The sequence below is a fragment of the Anoplopoma fimbria genome, chromosome 4 (assembly GCF_027596085.1).
Source record: "Anoplopoma fimbria isolate UVic2021 breed Golden Eagle Sablefish chromosome 4, Afim_UVic_2022, whole genome shotgun sequence".
NCBI lineage: Eukaryota > Metazoa > Chordata > Actinopteri > Perciformes > Anoplopomatidae > Anoplopoma > Anoplopoma fimbria.
Window position 1 is genome coordinate 9,160,609 of NC_072452.1, and position 8,724 is coordinate 9,169,332.

The window sequence follows — 8,724 nt, forward strand, 5'->3', positions numbered from 1 at the left end:
CACAAGCTCACATGCACTTATTGACACCACAAAATCTAGTTACTTTCTCTGATTAAGCGATTCTTCGTCTCAGTGAGCCTTCCAGTCATGGAGCAGCCTTGTGTGGGATGGTAATGTGGGATGAAATAACTGAGATTGAATATTGATCAGGTGCCTGTGTACAGCCGTGGGGCAACTCAATATAATCATTTCCACACTTGTTCTGTCTCCTTCTGAGAGTGGCTGATCGAGTGATGACAGAGGATGCAACTACGCTGTGAGAGGTGTGATTTGTCATAACTCAATAAACACAAACATACACACACACATACGAACACACAAATCACTCAAGCGCCGATCCAGATGCATCATTACTTTTGTAACGTTTTGATCATCTATTTAAAGGAAGGTGCGAGATGCAGATTAAATAGCGGGAAAATGCTTGAGTGTACTGAAATCGAAATGAGTTAGACCCACTGAATCCTGATTTTTTTTTTCATGTTTAATTGAACTGTGTCAGCACTGTTAAAAAAGAAGCGGTGCTCAGTCTGAGAAAGAGAGTGTCTGAGAGGCATATTGATTAGCTGCTGCTGGAGGAAAGGATCCTCCTCATCACACTTCCTGGCAACACCTTCCACAGGGTATCCATCTTAATGTGATATGACAACCCTAAGCCATATCAAAACTAAATCTGGACATCGATTTCGACATTCAATTCCAGCGCTGAAAAACACTTTTCCGCTTTCATACGCACAGCCAGACGCTGGGGTGTTTGTCTTGCTGAGAGGGACTCCTGCTGAGGCCTTACACAGGTATGCTGGTCGCCCAGGTCTATTGCCAATAAACACATGTTTTTCAAAGTTTCTTGCTGTTGTCTGTATAATATTTTATTTTCAACTCTATTTCGTCTGACCGCCACACAAAATCATAAATACATCTTAAAAAAGAAACTTTTCAACAAAAAAGGTCAACTTCTGGTTGTCTTCAACAACAACTGATTAGCATTTTTTCATTTCTGATTTCGATAATGTTCCCTAAGTACTCGTTGTTGCATCGGTCTGCCAGAGAACGTACTGTTCTCGTCGTGGCGCTGGGGAGAATATGGTTTAAGGTATTGGCTCGGAGCTCGGCAGGCAATAAAAGCCAGAAGACGAGAGTTTTGGCAGCAGAAGCAAGTAGACCAGTTTAATAGGTGCAGAAGCTCGACTCAGCGCACAAATCTGCTCTGAAGGTAAAGAATAAATACCGCCAACAGTAATGACGAGGCCAAGGCTGGTGTGTTCACGTGGAGGACATCATTTAGTATATAGATTGTTAACCACACATAATTCAAACAGTCTTGGCAAGCTCATGGTGTTTGCGTGTGTGTTGGCTCAGCTGCAGTTACACAGTTGAACTGAAGTTGAACTTTATGTCTGTGGAAAGTAAACTTTATTTAGAGAAATATTATGAAACAGCCTTGTTTCCATGCTGACTGGTGCATTTTGTGGTGTTAACAATTGGAACAAGGAAACAACAAAATATGCCAACACTTTGACAAAATATGCCAACACTACAGGTTTTACTGTATAAATTTCATGACTTGTTTTTGTATTTTGTTGTGTCTACTTTAGAAATATGCAAATTAAATTGTCTTTTAAGGTTTCACAGAGTTATATAATATGCATCACATAAACAAACTATGTGCAGGTCATAGGGCTGTGCTGAAAGAAGTTTTGCAAAGAATGAGAATTATAAGGATACAAGTAAAGATAAAAAGGGGAAGATGCATTCAAAGATTAAAAAGCCCCATTTGTAAATGGACTGTACGTTTGTTTTTGTATTTAAAAACATAAAATGTATGAAATTGTTATTATTGCAACCTATACAATAACATTTAACTTTAATTACTTTACTGCATACATTCAAAAGAACAAAGGGAAACACGCTGTCCATTTAGTAGCTGTTCTGGAGCTTTTGATCATATCACATATGTTTGCCCCGTTGTCATGGAAATCTAGATCATCAAATTTCAATTATTTTCCTGAGCAGTTTAAGAGCAAGTTGAATCTGCTGATGAAGATTATGTGATATGGTTGAAAATTCCAGAACAGCACTGAATGCACCTTGTGACAATGTCTCCTCAAATTAATGAGACTTTAATTGTGTTATAATTTGGAAATTAATTTATAATTGAATACATTTTGGTGGGCTTTCTTTAGTAGCGTGCAATGTCAAGATCAGGACTGTTGTCTGGATGAGTAGCAGAGAGCCTATGTGAGTGTTCACGTGAATGTGTTTGCTGCATGAGCTTCTTCATCCTCCTCCACCATTCCTGACAAAAAACAAAGGTTCCTTTCAACAATCCCTATTCGCATGGGACTAGTATTACCTGGGAGTAATTTGATATAATGGCAGAGGACGTCTGTGATCTTAATCCCGTGTGAATCTGACATGTCGGTAATTTGCAAAGGAAAAATTCAACCACAAATTACCTTCCAGATTGCGCTGAACACAGAGGTCATGCGATAATAATAGGCATCTCTGCCGTTTTGTTCTTTTATCTTTTGGCAATTCTCTTTTCTTCTCCCTTTTTTTTTTTGACAATATTATGGAGGCTGCCTTGGCAACAGGAAATGAATTTAACATCTGCCACCTGCCAAATGTTGGCTGTGGCTGGTGAAATGTAAGGTAAAAAAAAGCTATTCCTAAATCAAAATCAGTCAGGGATTAAGGTAATCCTTTATTCTACTGCCTGGTACCACTGACTCATGTTTCTACATAGAATTCGAAGTGGCAGACACAAAAAATGAAGTGCCGATATATGATGACATATACTGTGATCCAAGACTCGAGTGAGCTACAATATCTGCGTAGCGTTTTAAAGATGCAGAGAAAAAGTTGCTAATAGTTTAACCTTCTGCTAACCATAAATGTTAGGGCTGCACCACAGCACATAGGGTCAAACTGTTTGAGGGATGAGGAGAACATGATGCTTATAGTTTATCCTTCTGCTAACCGTAGCTGTGAGCTGCCATGAGCTAGCAGCAGCCGTGAGCCATTGGCTTCGATTAGCAGAAGGATAAACTAACAGCAATATTTTCTCTCCATCTTCAATAAGACCATCTTCTGTTTTTGGTCTGCCTTGCAGTAGAGGCAGTTGTTACCAATGCTTAAATAGCAACTTTTCATGCAGTAGTTTCCCCCGTTGAATCAGGCTTTCATCATCTGAATGGATGTACACGCGCAATCCACATTTGTAGAACAGCCAATAGGGACGCCCTCTCTCTGAAATGACCTGTGATTGACCAAAGTCTCCGTTCACAGGCTAGATTTTTGAAGCCTTAAAACAGAGCCAAGTGGATGTGCAGAAGTCAAGGCTATTATGTCATTTTTGCCCAATGAAGCCAAAAAACAAACTGCACACCCCAGCTTTAAATTGCCTCGCAGTAACATATTTTAAGGTGGGAGATAAACAAATCTGCACTAAATAGGCTGAGGAAGAAGTGTTTTTTACTAATATGATTAAGTAGGACTTGTTGGAAGCTGCATATGTTATGTAACCTTGCCTTGATGATATATAGAGGAATGATGGGATTATGAGCTAACGGCTGTGTAGACAGAATTCAATATTTCATGCTATGTAAAGCTTAAACTCTTTGGTACATGAACTATGTAAGGAACCTGTATTGCACTTCACTTGTAGCTGTTTTCAGGATGCCATTAGCTGATCCCTTCATGGTGAAGTTCAAAATGATTAATATTCTGGGGAGGCAGCCACTGACTTGTTAATTTACACCTTTTAAGGCCTTGAAAAAAAGCTTTACATTTACACAGTTGTTCTTAAGTATTTATGAAGAGAAAGATATTTTTTATGCGCTCAGAAGCAACTTCTTAATTACTGTGTTTGAGGTGAATAAGGGCACACACTCGCCTCACAGAGACTTACAGTGAGAGGCCTCAACGAAGGAGCTACAGTATGCGTTTGTACACCAGGTACTTAGGTACCTGATGAAGAAATGAACTGGATCGGGCTGATACATGACCTGCTCACTTAGGTTTGTATCTTCAGTTTCTTTTTTGACATTTTGGGAAAGATACTTACATTACATTACATTACAGTCATTTAGCAGACGCTTTTATCCAAAGCGACTTACAGGAAGTGTATTCAACATAGATATTCAAGAGAACTACTAGTCACCAGAAGTCATAAGTGCATCTCCTTTCTTAAACAAGCATCTTAAAGCATAAACCAGAGCAAAAGTATAGTGCTGAGGCAAATAATTGAAAAAAAAACAATAATTGCAACAGACTAATACGAATATAATAAGTGCTACAAACTACTACGAATAGGATAAGTGCAGTAAACGAATACGAATTCAATAAGTGCAGCGAACTGATACGAATACAATAAGTGCAACAACTAATACGAATGCAATAAGTGCTACGAGGAAGGCTCAGGGTAGTACTTCATGAAGAGATGGGCAGCGACTCTACTGTCCTGACGTCAGTGGGGAGTTCATTCCACCACTGAGGGGCCAGGACAGAAAAAAGCTGTGACCGGGTGGATCGGCCGCAGGGACCTCTGAGCGACGGGGCAACCAGTCGCCCCGAGGCAGCAGAGCGAAGTGGTCGGGCGGGGGTGTAGGGCTTGACCAAGGCCTGGAGATAGGAAGGAGCTGTTCCTTTCACTGCCCTGTAGGCTAGCACCAGAGTCTTAAACTGGATGTGAGCTCTTACAGGGAGCCAGTGTAGAGAACGGAGAAGGGAAGTTGTGTGGGAGAACTTGGGGCGATTGAACACCAGACGTGCTGCAGCTTTCTGGACAAGCTCCAGAGGTCTGATGGCCGACGCCGGGGCTCCAGCAAGTAGTGAGTTGCAGTAGTCCAGGCGGGAGATGACCAGAGCCTGGATGAGCACCTGCGCCGTCTCCTCAGTGAGGAAGGGGCGAATCCTCCTGATGTTGTAGAGGAGGAATCTGCAGGAGCGTGTGACAGATGCAATGTTTGCTGAGAACGACAGTTGGTCGTCCAGGGTCACACCCAGATTCCTCACAGTCCTTATTGGCTTTCTTGCTCCAAATGACATTGCTAATTTTTTTTATATGTTTGCTAAATAGCACTAAGCACAAAGTACAAAGCGCAAAACGACCTTAAAAACAATGGGAATATCTTACAGGATGCAGTGACTTCCTGGAGTCATGTTTTCACTCTGAGGTTGCCAGGCAACCAACAGACTCTCTATAAGAGAGCAAAGAGAGCATATCTGACTTTCCCATTAAAGACTCTACATTCACTTAAATTACACTCACTCTTAACCATAACGCATACGTGTTTAGCTTCAACCACTCCCCGACTGCCCTGAGCCTTAGCTTGAGATCTAATGAAAACAGAACCCCCCCATTAACTGGTTTCAATGTAAAGCTGTGCCCCACCTAGTTCAGAAGCACACTCACACATCCATTATGCTCTTCTGGTCGAGCACCTTGAAAGCACTATAAATATATATAGTGCAGATAAATATATATTCCGGCTAAAAATGGGTGACATGCAATTAGCTCCTGTGTGATTCTGTCTTTAAAGCAGAGCCACATGGGTGAATTATGGTTGGCCCGAGAAGCTCTATCCTTCGACTTAACCCCGCGGCACGCTCCTGTGACTGAGGTGCCAGCAGATTAAGAGCAGTGCCGTGAGTTTTGTGCTTCAGCCGTAATCCTTCTTGCCTTTAATTAGATTGAGCTCTGATTCAATCACTGTTTCTCAGATAATTACAGAAACTCATTCAATTACACCATCAACCAATCAGGTCTGACCACAAAGCTCAGACATCATGACATCATTGATGTTTATCTATCTTGTTTGAGAGGAGGCCATCATCAGTTGTGGATCATGTGGTGTCAAAACTCAGGGATAAGAAATACACATCATACATTTTTTTTTAAAACAGATAAGAAAAGGAGCGCACCACTATGAAGATTAGCGTATTCATGTTTTCCAAACACACTCCCAACTCGTCAAATGTAGCCCTCTAGCTACAGTTTTGGAGGCAGGGACGGCGTGTTCATTTACATTGGTTACACACATATGTCTTAAAATAAACTTCCGTCTTCACAGAAAGTTCGGTTAGTTAGGGAACTAAACCACTTAATTTGGTTTCGGCTCGGATGTATAAAGAGGAGTGGATACAGCATCCTCTGAAAGTTGCTCCTTAGTGCATGAAGCAACAAAAGTTTGACTTCTGAGTATGGAATTAAGATGAAAATAACTAGCGTTTCTTTTAACCTCGCCTCCCGGCCCTCCGTCCAGACTCGTTCTCATTCACATGAACTCTGGATTTGGCTTTTAGTGCATTTTACAACTTTTAGTATTTAGTGACATAATTAGCAGCTATTCTAGTGTTCGTTATGGGAAGTTGACTGACCTAACAAAAAAAATGTAAGTCGCTGAGTTAGACATCTGTTTTCCATTTAAAGTCTTTTGAAAAAAAGTATTTTGGGGCCCAATGGCATCAAGTCACAGACCAGGAAATTGTAATTCCACGGTTCGGCCACAATGTAGAATTAGCGTCAAAGCGCGGTGCTCTTCTTTTATAACTTGGGTCTTTATACTAGATCACTTGATCTGACTGTCTGATAATAACGTGGGTAGGATAACATTAGCGTTAGTTGATAGCCGGTGCGTCAGTATCAGACGCCAGGGGGGCCTTGACCAGCCTACAGTATTTGAGATTGGGACCAGGTTGGTTTTCCCCAAATACCTAAAAGATTTTTATTTACAGCAACTTCTGTTTACCTCCGTCTCTGCCCTATAAATGCTCTCAAAGAGGCCTTTAACACACCACATGAAAGGGCGAGGAGCTGAGTACTGTCATGTGATGTCTGTTTCTCCAAGTTAGCTGACGCAGATGTGACGTCACCCGCTACTGAATGGGGGCCTTTGACAGTTTGGCAGGGTTAGTCTGCTCCACGGAGCGCATCAATGAAATCAATTGCTGTCCATGCCGGCAGGACTAACAGCCCTATCTGGAGGCTGACATGGTTCTTCCCTCGTGGAGAACCACAGGAACTCTTATTCCCACTGCCTCGTAATGTGTTGCCGTCCCCTGATAGCTGATGCTTGTTCAGTTCAATCGGTGCATCTGGGTTTCTGCATGTTACTTCAAAGTTGTGGGTTTTGTTCCCGTGTGAACCATAGGAAAGAATTGCTATGCTTGCTCAGAGGCCGTAACCATAGCTTATTTGTGTTATGACTGTTGTGATTTATGTGTCATTTTGTTGGTAAACAGACATCCAGAGGTGTAGATGTTGTATATGAGAACATTACAACCATGCATTGTATCTATATTGCATAAAGGTTTCTTTTTCATAACATTATCATGCTTAACCTTATCTTCTCATTTGTCCTCACATTTTGAAATCAAATGCAGTGGTGTGATTTTTTCCCATTTCAAATTCAAATCCAGGTTGAGCTCAGAGTGACTCACCTCCAGGAACAAGAAGCTTTTTCTTCTCTGAGTGTTAAATGGAGGACAGTCAGTCTACTTTAAGATTGCGAACTGTGGCTTTAATTGGTTAATTACAAACTGTGTGGATCTAACTCGGCTGCTCAGTCAAGGATTAAAACTGGATTGGTGGAATCCTGAACACAAATGTAGGGGCCCTCGGGGCTATGGACTCAGACAGACACTTCTGGGCTGCAAGGAACCTGCTGTCAGTCGCATGATCATATCTATAGTGTGGAAATCTCACTAATAATTCTGCAGAGTGAAAAACTCAACAGACCTTATGACTGTTGAAAGGAAGCAAGGCTTAAAACCTCCTTGGCAGAGAAACACAAAGACTGAACGTTAGCAAAAGCCCAAACAACAGTGGAAGATATTGCAGTTAATGTTTAAAACATTAGCAGATTTCTTTATAAATCAGCTGGTTATGTATAGTACATGCAAATAAATTCACAGTTGCCAAAATGATATATTAATACAGAGACTTAGGGTTTAAAATTAATCAATTAATCAATTTCAGATATTGACATTGAATGATGGTAACTCTGCAACGTATCTTCATACAACGGTTTTTATGATGTCTTATGAAAAGTTCATTAGTTCCATTTTATGCGCTTTGCTACAATTGTCCAGCAATACAAGCAATCAGTGGTTCTGCGCAAGCTCCTGCTTTCTTAAAACCACAAAAACTACTTGGTTAGTTTTAGGAAAAGACTGTTGTTTGGGGTTAAAATAAGTACAGAAGTTTTGTGACAAATGGAAAGTCATATGTGTTTGGACTCACCCATCCTCCTCCCTACATGGACTTTGTTGTTCTTTATACTTTGTCTTTCTTGTCTCACGATTTTGTGGGTTTCATTCAAATTGATTACATGTGTTATAAGCTAATCATACTGCGATACTTTTCTTAGGTATAAGTACAAACAGTGCATGAGAACAGCCTGAACTTGGTACTCACGTTGAACAGGCTGAAGAGGCTGAGATCCACTAGACGGAGCTGTTCAATCAGACCAACACCTGTAGAAGTAGAATTATCAATGTACCAACAACTAGTTCAAATTGACACTTTTTTTTGTTTTGTTTTTTAAATGCATTCCAGATTACTATCTGTAAAGCCATAAGCATAAATCAGAATGCTGTGGACACTTGATTCACACATTGTGTTCAGTCAACCGCACAACATAGATTATCAATTAATCTCAAGAGAAGACACTTTTCTTATTTTACACTAATCTGTCTTCGACTTCACCACAATCTCCAACCATT